The sequence below is a fragment of the Acinonyx jubatus genome, chromosome B3 (genome assembly GCF_027475565.1).
Source record: "Acinonyx jubatus isolate Ajub_Pintada_27869175 chromosome B3, VMU_Ajub_asm_v1.0, whole genome shotgun sequence".
Classification (NCBI taxonomy): Eukaryota; Metazoa; Chordata; class Mammalia; order Carnivora; family Felidae; genus Acinonyx; species Acinonyx jubatus.
In genome coordinates, this window is record NC_069386.1 from 73,456,664 (window position 1) to 73,476,450 (window position 19,787).

Genomic DNA, 19,787 nt, shown 5'->3' on the forward strand with positions numbered 1-19,787 from the left:
ACTTTATTTTTCTTTCTGTGAGATCCTAGTGCATTTGCTTTGTTCATTTTTCTATTGGCTGATTATTCTTGCCTTCTCCATTTCTGGGACTTCTTTCCACAATGGGAGGCTAGCCCTTTGCAGTACATATTGCAACTATGTGTCCACTTTATCATTTGCATTTTAATCTTGCTTGTGGGGCTTCTGATCATGCACATGCTCATGTGATTGTGTGTGTGTTTTCAGTGTGTGTGCACAGTTGAATTTATCAGTATTTTCACTACGATTTCTGAAGTTCAAATCTTGCCTTTCTTTTATGAATTCAGGGTTCTCAGGGTAACAAAGTAATTGCTGAGGGAACATTTCTGTTTGTGGAAATATTTCACGTAATAAATAGGAAAGGAATGATAGAAACTGAATATCACCTTCTGCAAGCCCCAGTGGTACAGTGAATCTGGATACTGATAATCAGTGGCTGCTAATATCACAAAAAGGGAGACAAACAGGCTTATTTGCTTCCTAGTAGAAATAGATAAAATCACTGATGAAGTGGTCTTGGCAAACTAATGAATCTGAATTTGATCAAGCATACAGATCTAACGATCAATTTGTAAGAAGTACAGATGAGAGTAAAGGTTGAACAGAAACATTTCTTCTTCCCTATAGAAAATTGGTACTTGGTTTAGCTCTGTTTCCTTGAAAACTAGCTTCTCTCCTGCTGCAAGTCTGAGAGGCCAGAGATTAAGCTAACTCCATCCTGGAAAGACCAGATTAGCCAATTGTTGGGCTTTCTGAACATTTTATTTCTTCCTGGTTAATAGCAAGCCCAGGCCCTATTACTCCATAGGGAAAAGTAGTATGCATTTCCAGGGACTCGTGGGAAAACAATGTTTAATGGAATTGCATGAGCTCGAGTCCTTTTTTGAAACCCTTTCCCTCTGTGCCCATAAAGTCTGCAGAGTAAATCCTTATTAAACTGATAGCTATTATTCAAAACAGCTCACATTTCAGAGCAATTACTATTCCCCAGCCAACTAAATGCCCAATTAGTCTTTAATAAAAACAGCACCTAGTACAGAGCCCAGCAGAGAAAGGTATTTAACGAATCCTTTATTGCCCAATTCATTTAACTTGGGTGACCTACATAATATTTATACATATTTTTTTCTAAAATGAATACTACCCATGGGCTGACTATGAAGGAATTGTCTGGACTAATTCCCTCGTTATAAAGAATAGTAATCCACAACTGGGAAGGCATATGTGTTATTCCTTCTGTCCTGACAATATCCATGTCAAGATCTGGAAAACTGATCATCATTATTCTTTTAACTTAGGGTCACATTAGGGCAAGAGTCCTGCAGGTCTTCTTCCCTGTCCCAAGTCCTACCTGCCTTCCCTCTGAGGCGTGCAGGAGTGCAGAGGAAGGGATCTCTTTCCTGGCTCGAGGATCAGCACAGAACACCTGACTGCAAACTCCACTGTGGACACGTGTTCATGACATTAACACTGTTGTGTTGGGCTTCTTAAAATATAGTTATAACCAAGAGGTTTTTAAAAACTGCAATATTAAAATGAATAATCTTTTTTAAAGTTTATTTATTTTGAGAGAGAAAGAATGAGCAGGGGAGGGGCAGAGAGAGAGGGGGACAGAGCATCTGAAGCAGGCTTCTGTGCTGACAGCAGAGAACCTGATGTGAGGCTTGAACTCACAAACCATGAGATCATGACCTGAGCCAAAGTTGGATGCTTAACCAACTGAGCCACCCAGGCGCCCCTTAAAATGGATAATCTTAAATGGGTTTGCCAGATTCCTGAAATCAGCATTTCAACAATTTTGAGCTTCGTTTGAACCACCAGTTCCTCCCACCAAAGAGCTGGCAGTAGATGTTTATCAGGAGTGTCCTGGTGAAGTGTCCCTGTCCTACCTCTCTACCGTTGTGTATTAATACATTGTCCTTTTAATATTTTAAGTTTATTTATTTATTTATTTTGAGAGAGAGACAGAGAGAGACAGAGAGAGAGAGAGAGAGAGAGAGATAGAGAGATGTGAGAGAGCATGAGCAGGGAGGGGCAGGGAGAGAAGGAGAGAGAGAATCCAAGCAGGCTCCGCCAAGTGCAGAACACGACTCGGGGCTCGAACCCACGAACTGGCATATCGTGACCTGAGCCAAAGTTGGACACTTAACCGACTGAATCACCCAGGTGCCCCAATATGTTGTCCTTTTAAAATTTATGTTGCAGGGGACACACAAGATTCCTTCCTTGAAGTATCAATGCAACATTTTGGTTAAGAGAGATTTGCTATGTGTGCTACAAATTCTCCTAAGGGCATTTCCCCTGCACATTGTAACATCCCCTCCGCCTTCCCCTCTTTCACTGTGTGCCTTGGGCTTGTGGAGAGTGCTCTGGGTGTGCTGCTTACCCCACCTGCTGCCTTTGTGTGCATTTGCAGCAATTCCATATTGTTCATTTTGAGCGGACTCTGCATGGGGGCAAGTACTATTTGTTTTCTAGAAGGAGCATGCCATTTTGTAAAGAGCGTGGAATTTGGAGTCAAAAGAGCCAAGTTCAAGTCTCAGTTCTCTTGCTTATTGAACATATGACTTTGAGCAATTTGATTTATGTTTATGATCCTCACTTCTCAAAAGTGTCAAATAGGAATAGTACCAGTTTTGCAGAATTTTGTGATAATTAAGTGATAATGTGTGATGCTCTTAATATAGAGCCCATGCATGCTTAATCCTGTATTTCAGTGATTACGAGACATCATGGACTATAAAACGCAGCATTATGGGTTGATCATATTTTCTGGGAGCAGGATTTAACATCAAAAGAATATGTATCAGAAGATCCTGCATCCAAAGAAAGCTGGTGACTTGGAAAAGTAGACAGGAACAAGAACAGAAAGAAGGCTGGAGGGTTCCAAGGAAAAATTTTACCTAGTTTTGCTTGGCCCAGCTGTAAACCTTCAGCTAGAAGAGAGCCTGGAATTTACGATTCGTTTGAACCGTTTTGGCTTTCTGCAATTCCTGGCTATGTTAGATAGGACTATTTTGGCTACAAGTAAAAGGAAAAACTCAAGAGCTTTCAAGGATAATTCACAAAGTCCTAGAACACCTGTGCGGGTGGCCTCCTACCGTCTCTGCTCCAGACACTGGAATGGAAGCTCCGTGTCTCTCCCTCCTGCATTTCTTTTTTCTTTTTTCTTTCTTTCTTTTTTTTTTTTTGGAGATTTGGGTGCAGGCCTTGGGGATGGGAACAGGTAGCCCCTCGTTCTGCTGTGCTTCATGCCCTAAGTCTGTCTCTAATCTAGGCAAAAGAATTCCCTGGCCACAAAGGGACAGCATGGGCTTGGAGGCAGCCCAGTGAGCACAGCATTAGAAGGACCAAGAGCCTGTTTGCTGACTTTCCCCCCTTTGTGATATTGTTCCATTCTCAATATCAGGTGCACCTGCGTGAAGGAGCAGTCAGAATAGAGTGAATCGAAAAGAGTCAAATTAGGAATTTCAGTGGCTGAAAGGGGCGGAAACATAATCTTTGAATTCAGAGGCGTCTGTAAGATGAGGTCTCTGTGCTGTCCCCTAGTTGAAGGCACTCTGCCGCTGCTCTCCCTCCTGGCTCCTCCTTTTCCCCTCGCTCCAGCAACACTTCCCTTTATCCTACTTCCTTTAAACCCAAGGAGAGAGAGAGATTCGAGGCACAACTTTCTTTCTTTCTGACCTCGGTAGAACGAATCATGTCAGGAGTTTGCGGAGAGAAACTTTGGGCTGAACATCTGTCAGGCTATTTATATGAATCAAAAAATGCATCAGACTATTTCCACATGCGTCACACCATTTATCATGAAGCAGCCTGTGGCTTCCCTCCCCTGGGGGACCTCAGTCAGGAAAAGGGAAGAGGACGAGCATCAGGGTCAGGGGCTATTCAGTCTTGCCTCAAGAATAGCAGCTTCTGGCCTCCTGAGGAAAGATAGCTAGTGGCCGTTGCGGCTGCCTTCAGGAGGGATGGAAACAGGTGGGCACCGTAAATCAGACAGACCAGAATACACAGGCTCATGCCTGGGCAAAGGTTTTACCTCTTAGAGGTCAGCATGAGACCAGAATAAGGTCTCTGCCTTCCTGAGGCGGAGCTCCGCTAACGATATCCTGAAGCCGAGGGAATCCCAATGGGCATGAGACTCTTTGGGCAGAAATAAAATGATTTCTCTACCTCTTGCTCCAAGCTTTGGAAGCTGCCAGCTTGCTCACCAAACTGCTGCGTTTTGTGTTTGCTGACGCAGAAGAATAGCGCTTCCCTATAGCTTACCACCAGCTGGTAATTGGATTCTAATAATAGAACAAAATACAGAGAATTCCCACTGCTTGGCTGGGTTTTAACTGATGTGACAGCAGAGTGCCGGCCCCTCCACTGTGTGCCCGTGTGGGGAGTGAGCTGTGAAGACTGGCCCGTTAGGCTCTCTTAGAAACCTGGGGTCGGGGGCGGGGGAGCCACAGTTACTGGTTAGGGGGCTCTGGGGGCTCCGATTTCTCTTTCTTGGTTAACTCTAGATGACTGTCTGCTCCTTGTAGTTTCAGAAATCTCCAGGGGAGTTTGGGCTTCTGGACTGAAGCCAGCTCTTCTGTCTTCTCTGCAGTCCTCAGTGGAGGCGGTCTTCTGGAACCAGTGATTTGACCTCAGGAAGGAGCCACTTTCTCTCTTTCCTACAACCTCAGGCCATATCGTAGTGTATGGTGACCCCCAGGAAGTTCCCTGTCATAAAATATAAAATATCTTGGATGGAATTGGGTTTTCCTCAGGGTCTTGACTCCAATTGCTGGAATAGTGGGAACTGTGTAATTTAGGTATGGGAATAACCAACCTACAGCAAATCTCAGTTTTTCTATGCTATGTAGAGGCCATTTTCTCAGAGCAGTTGCTCAGAACAAGAGTCGTAAGAAATTTGGACTGCCCTGAAAAAATACAGCCAGCTGATCAAGGTAACCTCTGTTTTTCAGAGACCATTTCTGAAACATACATCCATGATGGCAACCTGCTAGATTAGGACCCACCTACTAAAGAATTAGAACTACAAAGGCACCTAAGATAATTACTGATTTCTTGATTAATCTGACAGTATTAAACACCAATATTTGTTCACAGTGCTGTAGAAGCAAAGCAAAGCAAAACAAAACAAAACAAAACAAAACCAAACCAAACCAAACCAAACCAAAATCAGGACATGAGGTCCCTGACTTAAAGTTGTCTACAATCTGAATCATAAATGGAGCCTCAGAAATCATCTAGCTTAGAGGTGCCTGGGTGGCTAAGTATCTGACTTTGGCTCAAGTCATGATCTTGTGGTCCATGAGTTCGAGCCCCACGTCAGGCTCTGTGCTAACAGCTCAGAGCCTGGAACCTGCTTGGGATTCTGTGTCTTCCTGTCTCTGCCCTTCCCCTGCTCACACTCTGTCTCTCTCTGTCTCTCAGAAATAAATAAATGCTAAAAAAAAAAAAAAAAAAAAAAAAAAAAAAAAAAAAAAAAGAAATCACCTAGCTCAGCCTCCCCTTTTTGTAGATGAGGAAAATAAGAATCAGATAAGTAAAGTGACTGGTTTGCTTTTTTACAAAGTGGTAAACGAGTCAGGAGGCATCCAACATATAACTCATATATATCCATAATTATATTCACAATGCAAATCTAAACTATGCGTGCATACTAGAATCACCTGGAAAAGGAGGGGTGATGTGAGGGTAGGGGAAGGTCAGAACTCAAATGTCTCGAGCTCTAATCCCTGTGGTTCACCTTGTGAAGGACCGTGGTTTGGAGAATCTGGATGCAGGCACTCTCAGCAAAGCCCTGTACGTGTGTGGCCTTTCCAACCTCTTTGCTGTTTAAGTTCAGAGAGATCACTTTGGACTGAGCAATAAGGGCAGACTTCCTGGAGGCAGGAGTGTTTGAACTGAACTTTGAAGGATGGCTGCAGTGCAGAATTAGGAGTAGGAGCAGCAGGCCTGGCCGGGGCCCAAAGGTGTGGCTCTGGACATATGTAAAAGGATAGTAGTTGGTATGAAGTCTGGGGCCCTTCTAAATGTGGCTGGAGAGAGAGACCTAAGTGCGTGCCCCAGTCATGAAAAATGTGAACAGTGCTCAAAGCGTCAGGGGTTAAACATCAGGATCAACAATGAGAAAGTCGGTTATCTGAGGCGGTGGTAGGAAGGACTCCAAAATGGTGCCTCTTGAGAAGTGTTGCCCCGAATCTGAGTGTTTATATTTATGCAACTGTATACTGAGACTCATTTCTGCAGGAGACTAAGACACTTTAAAGATTGCTGTAATAATAGAATTCCTGTGTTGATTTTGGGGACTGAATATGAGCTGGAAGGAAATACTTGGTGAAGGACAGAGGTTAGCGCTCCCAGGGCTAGATGTTCTTTGGGGCTTGGGTGAGTGAATAAATTACTTCGGAAATTACATATACAGATGTTTCCTGCCTAATATGACCTAATATGAGACGCTGGCTGCCTCCCCTGAATCCACCCCAGAGATGTCACATAAACAAGTTTGAAGCCTCTAATAATGGGGCAAAACCCCAAAGATAACAAGATCCCGGGGAGGCAGAACGTGATTGTGTCCTAGGGTGTGGGATGGGGGACGAGAGGAACTGAGTGTGGAGAGGATTTACACTTCTTCCAGAGAGGATCTGGAGGCAAGTGCTACAACAGAATACAGAAGAGTGTTCTAGTCATATCCTGCTTGTTCACTTACGTTGCTAGGGATGGAAATTTGCTTGTCAGGCAGAAAAACAGCCTTACTGGCCCAGCAACAGCAAGAAGCATCAGCACAGGAAGTGCTGGAGCCCACCTGCTCAGACAGCAGACAGCAAATCGGGGCAACAGAGGGCCTGGTTCCAGAGGCTCCCTCTTTTCCAGGCCTTCCTGGCCTATAGTATACAAGTTAAGAGTATGGGCTGTAAAGCCAAACAGGCCAAATTTTAATTCTGCCTCCACCATTTAATGCTCTGTGATTTTGGGAAAGTTACTTGCTTTCTCTCTTTGTCTTCTCATCTCTAAAATGGACATAACAATACTACCCAACTCTCAGGGTGGGTTAAAAAAGATGCAATGCATGTAAAAATACCTAAAACTGGGTTGATAAATGCTAGATGCTTAAGAAATGTTGACTGTTACTTTGGAAAGTAGAAGAAGATGCCTCGTGGGGCAGTGTGGCTGTTTTGGGAGTTGGGAGTATTTAGGGAATGGTATGTTCTAGATGTGTGTGTGTGTGTGTGTGTGTGTGTGTGTGTGTGTGTGTGTGTGTAAATTTGTCCTGTCTTGACCACTATGAGCTTTTCCATTCTGAGCTATTAAACTCCCTATATCAGCTTGCTATTGCTGTGTAATAAACACAGCAAGAATGGGAAGAATGGGTCACAACTGGGCCTTTTTATCATTCATCTGGCTGGCTTGGGCTTGGGAGCCCAGAGCTATGTTTTTCACACACTGCCTGTTGCCCGAACTCACCTCAAGAGGCATGACCAAGGATCTGAGTTTTCAGATACCCACTGTCAGCCAAGGCAATTGATACTCCCAGGGTAATATGAGTTACAGAGAAAAGGTGACAATTCATCTACATTCTCAAAGACAAACAGCAAAGGAAAAATGTATAGCAAACGATGCAGACTTAATAAACCAGGCAGATTTAAAATAGGCATAGGAAAAAAACCCCTCAATAGCACAAGGGAGGATTTTGGAAACATGAAATAGGAACAAAGAAAAACTGGCTAGAGATGGCAGGAATCAAAAATACAGTTGATAAAACCAGGAACTCAATGGGTCATTTGGAAGCAGAAGCCACAAAAATGAACAACTGAAATCAAAGATCGGGTCAGGAACTCTCCTGGAAGATTTTAAAAAAGATGAAAACAGTTGAAACTATAAAAGTAAAGGCTCAGAGAGATGGGGGGTAAGTAAAGAAGTTAGCATTTGTGTGTGAGGAATCTTAGAAAGAAAGGGAATAAGTGGAGAGAAAAATACTTGAAAAAAAGCAATCAAGAATTTTCCAGAATTAAAGGGGGATGTGGTAGATTTTGCAGTAACGACCCCCAAGTTGTTTCATCTGCCTACACCCATGACCTTTGCTGGTACCCTCCACACTCATTCTAGGCTTGGCCTAGTGATTCATGTTAGCTGATGGGACAAGAGAAGAATTGGTGCAAGCTGAGCCTTTAAAAGTGTTGCCCATTGGAACTTCCCGTCTTGTGCTGCTTTTAGAAGCCTGAGCTACTGTATGAATGAGCCCGGGAGAGCTAGATGGATGATGAAAGACATGTGGCTCAGTTGTGACCCATTCTTCCAGCTGGCATCCACTAACCCCCAGAAACACAACCATTTAGCTCATTAGCAGCTGCCTACCAAGGAACCACCAGCAGAACCCGGCCCAAATTGCCAACTTGGAGGATGCAAGCTGATAAAGGTGTGCTTAAAACCACTGCGTTTTGGTGTGCTTATAATACAGCAATAGCAAGCTGACATAGGGAGTTTAATAGCTCAGACTGGAAAAGCTCATAGTGGTATAGACAGGATAGATTCACACACACACACACACACACACACACACACACACACACACAAACACCTAGAACAAGAACATAAAAGGCAAAGGAAAAATTCTAAAATCTTTTGGAGAGAAAACAGATCATCTTCAAAAGAAAAGGAATCAGATTGGCATCAGAATTCTCAATCTTGGATATAGCAAAATTGATAGTATTTTGGAAGTATGAGAAAAAAAGAACTTCCAATCCAGAATTTAGATCTACTCATTTAAATCTGATGGCTAAACTAAAGATAGTCTCAGACACACCAGGCCTTAGAAATTTAATGTACAAAAACTGGTTGAGAAAATCATTAAGAGAATTCTTTCAGTAAGAAGAGAAATTAAAACCAAAGTCTATGGGTATAAAAATGAGGAAATAAAACAGTAAATTTAAGTTTTGTCTGAAAGGAGGGGAGAAAGAATGGAAGGAAGAAAGGAGGGAGGGAGGAGTGGGCATATTCTTAATAATCCAGAAGTAAAACTATGGATGATGGCAATAGGAAAACACTGAATGTCATCATGATTAAGCAGAAGGACTCTTAAATCAGATGTTTGGGCTTAAATCCTGCTTTGGCCATTCTAGCATCTGTGAACTTAGGTGAATTACTTAACCTCTCTGTGCCTCGGTTGTAAAATAGGATTGAGAAAACATAGCCCATATAATAGGATTATTTTGAGAATTAAAAGATTTTTATAGTAAACTTTCAATAAATGTTTGATGTTGTTAAGATGGGGGGGCTAACAGAAAGTGGAACACAGAGAATTAAAATAAACGAATGAACCACACGAACCACATAAATTTAGATAGCAATAAGCACTTTGAAGAAAATAACTTGAATGATATGAGGACCATGATGCAAAGTTAGTAGGGAGAGAGCCCCTCTCCCGTAAAGCCTTTTAGGGAGGGGGCAAGTCCCCAGCGAGTACTGGTTCGTGCTTTCCAGGAAGGCATGGCCCCAGAAGGAGGATCCAAAGACGCCAACATCCCTGAGCCTGTGTGTGGTATGGTCACAGAAGAGCTTTCTGCTTTCCAAGGAGTTGTGTGAGCCCGAAAGAGGACAGTCAGCACTGACCCGGGGATCAATATTCAGAGGGGCTTTCCTGAGTAGCCTGTTTTGCAAAGAAATTTCAGGACTTTCACATGTCCCTGGGGTGGGGAGAGAGGTGGCAGGAAGAGAGAGCACCCTAGCAATGACTAAAATTGGATTTCCTACCAGTTTAGGGACATGGGGACCTAAAAGTCAGCTTTATTAAAGAAAAAAAAAGACGTTTCTCGCACGTTCTAGTTCATGCAGCAGGACTCGGGTGTCTAATACAAAAGCAATTCTTCCATTGCCTTGTTTCTTCTACATTCCTTCCTCTTCCTTTAACTCAACATTATAGTAGTCGTATTTGAAGTCATCTCTGGGAAGGAATACTATTTTCACTTGATTCAGGAAATGGTATTACTAAAAACCCCTGTGACCATGGCTGAACCTTTTAATCACATCAACATCCTCATGGGTCCCTGCTTAGTGAGTATCCTGATGCTCAAGCCGGTGTCTCTGGTGAAGAGATCTTTCTGAAGCTTAACTTGGAAGTCAGATAAGAGGGTATTTTAGGTCTCAATTCAGTAGGAAAAGGGGCAGTGATTGGAATTCAAAATCCTCTTACAGACCTTCTTGAAGAGGTGATCATCACCGCCACTGCTGAAGCCATTCTCCTGGCTCTGCATCTGGTTCAAAAACCAGCTCTGATTTTTTAACAATGCCCATTAGCACCGAACGCTCCCCACTATGTTCGCAATTTCACCAGTCACTACATCTCTTTTTGGTCGAATTTTGACGGTGGTCCTTTTAGCATTTTGCTTAGTCACAATGGCCATGTTATTTGGGAGATGCTGACTCACTCTAATCTTCCACTGGACTTTTAAAATATATTATCATGCAGCACAGAAGCTTTTTATCTTGATGAGGTCCCAGTAGTTCATTTTTGCTTTTAATTCTCTTGCCTTTGGAGATGTGTCAAGTAAGAAATTGCTGCGGCTGAGGTCAGAGAGGTTGTTGCCTGCTTTCTCCTCTAGGGTTTTGATGGTTTCCTGTCTCACATTCAGGTCCTTCATCCATTTTGAGTATATTTTTGTGAATGGTGTAGAAAATGGTCTAGTTTCATTCTTTTGCATGTTGCTTTCCAGGTCTCCCAGCACCATTTGTTAAGGAGACTGTCTTTTTTCCATTGGATACTCTTTCCTGCTTTGTCAAAGATTAGTTGGCCATACATTTGTGAGTCCAATTCTGGGGTCTCTATTCTATTCCATTGGTCTATGTGTCTGTTTTTGTGCCAGTACCATACTGTCTTGATGATTACAGCTTTGTAGTAGAGGCTAAAGTCTGGAATTGTGATGCCTCTTTTCTAAAGAAGACATCCAGATGGCTAAACAGACACATGAAAAGATGCTCAATGTCACTCTTCATCAGGGAAATACAAATCTAAACACACTGATATACCACCTCATGCCAGTCAGAGTGGCTAAAATGAACAAATCAGGAGCCTTTATAGATGTTAGGGAGGATGTGGAGAAACAGGAACCCTCTTGCACTGTTGATAGGAATGCAAAATGGTGCAGCTGCTCTGGAAAACAGTGTGGAGGTTCCTCAAAAAATTAAAAATAGATCTACCCTATGACCCAGCAATAGCAGTGCTAGGAATTTACCCAAGGGATACAGGAGTGCTGATGCATAGGGGCACATGTACCCCAATGTTTATGGCAGCACTTTCAACAATAGCCAAATTATGGAAAGAGTCTAAATGTCCATCAATGGATGAATGGATAAAGAAGATGTGGTTTAGGGGCGCCTGGGTGGCTCAGTCGGTTAAGCGTCCGAGTTCAGCTCAGGTCACGATCTCACGGTCCGTGAGTTCGAGCCCCGCGTCGGGCTCTGGGCTGATGGCTCAGAGCCTGGAGCCTGCTTCCGATTCTGTATGTCCCTCTCTCTCTGCCCCTCCCCCATTCATGCTCTGTCTCTCTCTGTCTCAAAAATAAATAAACATTAAAAAAGAAGATGTGGTTTATATATACAATGGAATACTACTTGGCAATGAGAAAGAATGAAATCTGGCCATTTGTAGCAACGTGGATGGAACTGGAGGGTATTATGCTAAGTGAAATAAGTCAGGCAGAGAAAGACAGTTACCATATTTTTTCACTCATATGTGGATCCTGAGAAACTTAACAGAGAACCATGGGGGAGTGGAAGGGGGGTAAAGTTACAGAGAGGGAAGGAGGAAAACCATAAAAGACTTAAATTCTGAGAACAAACTGAGGGTTGATGGGGGGTAGGAGAGAGGGTGATGGACATTGAGGAGGGCACCTGTTAGGATGAGCACTGGGTGTTGTATGGAAACCAATTTGACAATAAATTATATTTAATATAAGAAATTACTAACCATAAATATAATATATTTATATAATAATATATAAATTATATATATATAAAATCATGAAAAAATGTTACTCAGCTGGCCAATTTCAGAAGGGCACTGTAGCTCTAAAAGTCTATGACTCTGCATATCTTATTGGGTGACCTTGGGAAAATTACTTAACCCCTTCAAGCCTCAGTTTCTTTGCTTATAAAGTGGAGGGAGTGGAGGAAGTAACAGGATTGATCTTATAAGGTTATACTGAGGATTAAATGAGATAACACATGTAAAGCACCTAGTAAAGTGACTGGCTCAAATTTTTGTTACACATGGCATTGGTGAAAAGGGAGAGGTTTGTATCAGACAGGGTCCAATTGGGAAAACAGAAGTCATGCTATATGTTTTGGGAATTATACGTCTTAGTATAGAGAATGAGGGCCTAAACAACCACTGGAATTGCTGGTCAGAAAAGCCATCCCCCAAATCTCAGCCTAAAGTACTCAAATGGGTGCTTCTTATGAGCTCACCAGTAATCATGGCAACTCTCAAGAATTCTGGGGCATCCCCACCAATGACCTAAGTCATGATAAAAGTATGACACATCAAGAGCTTGCTGCCATGTGTGGTTGCCACTGCCTGCAGAGAATAGGGCCTCACCTGCTCGCCTACCTGTGGTCTCAGGTGAGAGCCCCTCAGTGGTTGACTCCAGCCAGGAGCCATAGAGGGAAGGGGATTCTGGGATATGCAGTTCTGGGGCTTTGTCTGTGTCCACACCCAAGAATTAACCAGGGTTCCTCTTGAGTAGCAAACAGCACTAGTTAGATTTTCTCATTGTATTTCCCAAGAAATACATATTTCCCCAGAATATTATATGCAGATAGGACTTTAGAGCTCACCCCCACTACTCCAGGAAAGCCACACCTCTTGCCTCAGGTTTAGGCGTTGAAAATAATGGATTTAGAACTTACATTTAAGTGTCTGGCCTCTAAGACCCACTGATGGTTATGGACGCGTTGCCATGAACTTGGTGCGTTGCAATGGTAGTTTTAGCTGCTGAGATTACCTCTGAAATCCTGTATTGCTCTACCCACTGCCTAAAGGAATTACCGTGATCACAAGCCTTTATACTAGACAGTAAGTCTTTGATTAAACTTGAAGGCTCAAGCACAAAGTTTTGGCCAACAGTAATGTAATCCAGGGCAGGAAGCAAGCCTGAAATGGGTTCTAAGGCAGATAGTTCCAATATGCCTCAAACATGCTGAAAACAGCTGCACCAATTAAAAGGCAATTAAATGTGTAATAAATGGAAATGCTGCAAAATTGTTCTGCAAAAAACGTCTAAATGGGAATTGCCGGGGTGTACTCACTGAGAGCGGAATGTGTGCCAAGATGAAGGTTACCCGTCTTTTAGCTGATGTGCTGCTTTGCATTGGCAGTGAGGCATCTTTTCAAAAACCGACAACTCAATAACAGGTCTTTGCAGCGCCTGTGAGAACGGCACAGTCTCTGTTGGCTGAATCTAGGAGGGGAAGAAGTGCAGGGCACACAGACGGGGCTGGCCGGGGGAGGAGGGGGCCCTGAGAAGGCAGTGCTCAGCGGCCTCGGCCTGCAGCCTATGAGTCTGAGTGTGACACTGTGTGAGGGGTGGGGCAGAAGCAGCAGAAGATGAAGATGATGTTTAAATTTTTTTTTTTAACATTTATTCATTCTTGAGAGACAGATTGTGAGTGGGGAAGCGGCAGAGAGGGAGACATAGAATCCGAAACAGGCTCCAGGCTCTGAGCTGTCAGCACAGAGCCCGACGTGGGGCTCGAACCCACAGACCATGAGATCATAACCTGAGCCGAATTCAGACACTTAACCGACTGAGCCACTTAGGCGCCCCTAAGATGATGTTTTAAACGAGTCAAATGAGCTAGTAAGGAACTACACAGACTGTAGAGGTCGATACTCTTTCTCTTGGAGAAATGCTGTCCCATCTCTTTGGTCTGATTTCATTACTCCATATTTAGGAAAAAGATGCTCAGGTGAAATCCTGATAGATCAAATGCTTATCACCTGGTGCTATACTGCGGGCCTCTCTTGGGCACCGGATAACAGGGTGAATCGGTCAGGGTTCAAGCAGAGTGACAGAACCACCATTCATCTTGGGATAAAGGGTTTATTATAGAACCTAGACCTGACCTAAATATGGGAGGACCTGGGAGCAGGAAGGTGCAGGAGTAAAGCTGGAGGATCCGAGGAGTCCGTATCCAGTCTGTATGAGATACCAAGCATGTCTGGCCTCAAAAATGGGACCTAGCAAAAGAAGAGATCATAGGAGGTCTGTAGACAGCTGTGCCTCTGCAGGTCTGCCAGCGAGTGTATGGGGAGGGACCTGGAATGACCCTTGGTCAACTGGATCACCATCAGGAGGAAGAGTTGGATGTGGAGGGAAGGAGAGGGAGGATGAACTAGAAGCACCCACTGGTGCCACATCCAATCTCGATGACCTTCAGTAGGTAACAGATGGTGCTTCACTTCTACCTTTCAAATCCAATGCAAGTTGCTCTTTTGGCCAACTCTCAACCAGGACTATCTAAGAATGGGATTTTAGCAGAGACAACTTCAGGGAGTTGGCACAGAACAAGCTACCCTACAGGGAGAGTAGGCATAACTGGAATGATCTGAATGGTCTGGTCTGGAGCTGAGATTTTAGGTCAGCATGCAAGGTGGGCGAGGGGAGGGGGAGAAGACAGAAGGAAAGAGGGACCCAGAGCCAGGTCAAGATAATGAAGGGGCAGGTCATGGACAAGCTGGGTGATCTGAACAAGTACATTTCTGGGAAGATAAAGCTGGCTTTATTTCACCATGAGTGCTGAAGCCCTGCTCATTTTAAGGGCTCGGTTGTGTTGGCTTGAAGCAGGGGCATGTGGTTCCTAGATGTTAAAAGGGTTCTCACTTGTTAGAACGAATGTCGTGTAATCTGGTCTGTACTATCAGGACTATACTCCTTGTCAAAGCACCACGATAAGGACCAACATTCAGAGTTGGCTGCAGCCACCCCAATCCAAATTTCTCTCAATAACAGAAAGTTTCTCTACTGCAAGTTTTAGCACGACAATAAAAGAAGGTGTTTGATTACATTATGGATGAATTTTGTATAAGCCCACTTAGGTAGGTGGATGATAAAGACTTACAGATCCATAAAAAAGCACTCTACAAATAAAACTACAATGTGCTCATCAACTACCATTTCTCTCTAATCCAAGCATTAACTACAAACTCAGGCTATTATACCAACTCTGGTATGAGCATACACTTGCCCCAAAAATGGATAGGGAAATCTTTTTGTAGGCATTTATCGGATCTTGCAGGTAGTACATTAGAATGCCAAACCCTCGTGAGGGTAGGCTTATGGTTACAAATCCTCATGGGAAACCTTTTGTAAAATTTCCAACAAGAATCTGTGTCAAGATAGGCCAGCTTCCTTATCTCCCTTTGCAGGTGGGACGACTCCCTTTTCCGTTGTGCCTATTATCTAGGCGCAGGCCTATGAGGGACCTGAAAAAATATGGAGTCTCCTCCTCACCACTTTGTGTGGGCCTGTGGCTTGCTTTCATGTCCCCAGCCCTGCCATTCAAACCCAAGCCTCTTAGTTCCTAAAACAGGCTCCTATGTCACGGTACAGCTCTGCCCACAGCACCCCCTTGGAATTTCCCTACTTTCTTCTGAATTCAACCATGCATTTAAAAAATACTTGCTAGGAGCACCTGGGTGGCTCAGTCGGTTAAGCATCCAACTCTTGATTTCGGCTCAGGTCATGATCTTATGGGTTTGTGAGATTAAGCCCTGCATTGGGCTCTGTGAGGAACCTGCTTGGGATTCTCTCTCTCTCCCTCTCTGTCTCTGCCCCTCCCCAGCATGTGTGCTCTCTTTCTCTGAAAATAAATAAACTTAAAAAAAAAAACACTTGCTATATGTTACGCTGTATTTTTCAGGTGTTTTGTATGGTTTGTTCAGTGGTTTTAAAATCACAGATTTCTGGAGAATGAAATTGCCAAGATGATCACTAAAATTCCTTCCAGCGACAGCTATGCTATACACTGCACCGCCCTCCAACTAGAATTCTAAATCCTACCCAGAGTCTGAGAAGACCAGGCCTAGGCAAGAGAGGTTTCGTCACATCTAATCTTCTAGGAGTGTGAGGCTGGCGGAGTATCCTCATCACATTGTCCTACCTGCACTATATTGTCAGGGATCTTCAGAATAGTGAAAGACAGATTTTGTTCTTCAGCTTTCATTCTTTAAGTTTCTTGATGGTGAGAAACCTCATCATTACCAATGTCTTCGAAGGCAAAAGACTCAGTAGCTCTTGGTTTGGTTGTGTTTGTGCTCAGCTGTGGTTTTGAAGCTCCAAATTAATGATCTGTTGAATAATGGAGAGGAGCTCTGGGGAATTCCTGGGTCTAGCAAACCATCTGTTCTCTCCGGGTGTGCTCAAGATAATCCGAGCCCACAAGTCAATGTGCCTTTTTAGATTAAGAACGAGTCAGTACCTAGAATAAAGGAACAAGAGTGGAAAATCAACCTTTTTTTTTTTTTCCACTCCTATCTGGGAACATTTAAATGGGGACTTTGACTTGCTCTTCCTTTGCATTTATTTGGGTGCTCCTCCCATGAAAGTAATAAGCATCTCTTCCCTGAGGAAGAGTATGAAAGTGGAAACAAAATTTCAGTAAGTATTTATTGTATATCTTCCATGTCTGTGTTAGGCATGGAAAGAGAAGGCCTTGTAAAATAGGTCAGAAGATCCAAGGAGACTGGCAAATAATGGATGCTCTTGACCTATCTTAGCTAACGGGAGTAGATGTGGTTCAAATCAGGGACCGAGTACCGCCAGTGAATGCACTCTTGCGTGTGTGCAGCATCAGAGAGGAGCCAGGGGAATGCGGTTGGGGGGGAGGGAGTGGGGGTGCTGCCCAGTTCTCCCAGAAGAATGTCCTGTTGAAAACCTGATGCAATAGTCAAAAGTACCTAAAATCACAAAAACACCTAAAAGTACCTAAAAGCCACAGTTCTATTTATTCTATGACAGAGTAAATAAATCTCATCTTCATAAGGATAGAAAATAAATACAAAGAAAGATTCTGCATGCCATTTTGTACTTTTAAGTTCTTTTTTTTTTTTAATTACAAAAAACTTTTTTTAGAGACAGAGTGGACGAGTGGGGAAGGGGCAGAGGGAGAGAGATAGAGATAGAGATAGTGAGCCTCATGCAGGCTCCACGCTCAGTGCAAAGCCTGATGCAGGGCTCAAATCCATGACCCTGGGATCACGACTTGAGCCAAAATCAAGAGTCAGATGCTCAACCGACTGAGCCGCCCAGGCACGTACAAGACTCGCAAGTTATAAATGTAACTCTTCTTCATTTATTTTATCATTTTATATTCTTCTACAGTCCACTCGATTGGTGGGTAGATACAGGCTTCTCGGTTTCCCTCATGCTCTGACACCGTTCACATCTCCCTACCATTTCGACGCCACCATTCCTTCTCCTTAACTCCAGCATCTTTGCTTCCACTGGGTGTTCGAACAATATTAGGAATTACCCCCAAATTTCAAGCACAGGCCTTTCAAATCAAAACTCTCCAGAACACCGTGTTTTCTTTCCTAATAAATGGGTACTTGTGAGTAGGGATAAGCTGAGATTCAGCAACGCTGGTAGAGTGTGATCTTCAGGAAGCTGGGGGCAGTATCGATCTGGGGCGGTGCTGTATCTCTAGGACTGTAGTTTCCAGTGCCTGGAAAGTAGTGGCCGCTCCACAAATATTTGTTAACTAAATGAGCAAATGAGTGAGTGAGTGAGTGAAAAAGGAAAGGAGAGCCACGGGAAAGGCTACTGCAGAGAAGTTTATGGGAGTCCCTGCCAGGAGAAATGTCTTCCACACCCCCACACCCCCAAATGGGATCCTTAGAGATAAACAGCTTTCTTAGGACATTTGGAGGAGACCAGTGAAGTTCTCCCAAGTCCCTGACTCCTGAGAATAGCTGGACATAATCGTGGGCCCTCAAAATTATGATCATAAGGAAAGGCAGGGAACTGAAGCTGGTAAGAAGTCAAAAAAGTGTGCAGACGGCTATCAGTGTGCCTCCTTCTGCAAGGTCATCGGCGCCATTGGCCGTCTGGGCAGCAGGACTACCCTCCTCAGGCAAAACAAATTCAAAGTTCACACGCTGAACTGTCCTGCTGAATACCACAGAGAGGAAAAGCAACTGACACTACCGTCTCTACTCTGGCAGCTTGGAGAGCCCTTCTGGGATTCCGCCTGATAGAAGCCACAAGCTCGCAAATAGCTGTGAGCTTCTGTACTTCCCCTTTAAGAGATATTGCCAGCCCTCCCCCTTTCCAAGATCCTAATTAAGTCATAAACTGATTTTAGACAAAATTAATAACCAAGAAGTGTAATTAATAGGCACAAAAACAATAAATATACAAACATAAAAAGAGAGAAGCATATGAATCCATATGTTTGTATCCAGACAAACTGAAGTCTTTTCCAGCAGCAAAGCGGGGAGGAACGGGTGACCTGGGGAAAGGGGACTGGACAGGAAAGAAAAGTATGTAATGGAGTAGGAGTTAGGAAACGTGGCACTGAATAAAGCTTGTCAGGTCATAAGATTTGCCTGAGCTGGGCTGTTTGAAATATCCCCATTAACCAAGATAAAGTACCCACAGATGCTCAACCAGTCTCAGCAGTTGATTAGCAGAACATTAAATGTCTTCATTATGGAAAGAGATACTTTCTCATTCAGAAGCAATAATGAGCTATTTCCCCTTGATTCCATTGGGAGGGAGAGTAGGGGACTTCCATAATTTTCTCCATGTTGTTGATGCTGTGGTAAAGTTAAAAGTCAGGTGTGAATGGTAAAAATTAAAGAGCGGCCCATCCACCCGCAGTGACCCACCCATGCCATGGCTGAGGTAATTTTTGCACTCAACTCCATAAATTCTCCCATACACTCCTCATTTTACTGCAATCTGACTTATCTTCTCCAGCCTTGTCACTTAAACAATGTTGATATATACTAAACTATTTTAAGAACACCACGACCCTAAAATTTACCAAATACAAAACATCTCCATAGACAAGCTATAAAAGAAAAAAATATTTCTCCCCTCAGTGAATGGCAGAGATTCATACACTAAACTGAGCTAATTCAGGGCTAATGGTCCCCCATTTAATTTGTCAGTGTGCCCTGAGCAAAAATCAGGCAGATCTTCACGAATCTGAGGACTGCAAACCCAACCAAGTGGTAACCCCAGTTACTACTATCACGCTAGATGTGGTATCTTTGCTATCTAAATAGAGGTTAACACATCTTTAAATATATGTTATGTGGCCATCAATCTGGCCAACGTGTTCTTTTCCATTCTAATCAGGGACAACCAGAAACTGTTCACATTCGTGTAATGGACAACAGTATATGCTTATGGCCCTTCAGGACCAGGGTACTCACTCCCCCAGGAGTGTTAAGAGTATTGACTGCTGATGGCTCACAGCTGAGTCTCTCCAAGGACCTGCCATTCCCTGAAGGGAGCTGCCACGTAAAAGGTTATGCACTCTTCCTTGGGGTCAGCCCGTTTCCAGTGACTGGTTGGTGCAGTAGTATAAGGCTCACCTCATGTACTCTGATTCGGGACATCTTTGATGGGCCATCCTTGTAGGACTGGCAGTCTCTCTGTTGCAACTGTATTGTAGTTCAACTGCTCCCTTTACCCAATCCTGCTACCTCCACTCCCTTAATGATGTTGTTCCTGAGACAGACTACTCCCCAGTGAAGCACCTGTATG

The 19,787-nt window shown here is 43.6% G+C and overlaps 1 long non-coding RNA gene across 2 annotated transcripts in view; it reads left to right on the forward strand.

Moving 5' to 3' along the window:
• LOC106987406 (uncharacterized) overlaps nt 1-19,787 on the forward strand; it is a 106,866-nt gene that overhangs the window by 51,680 nt on the left and 35,399 nt on the right. The window lies entirely within an intron of this gene.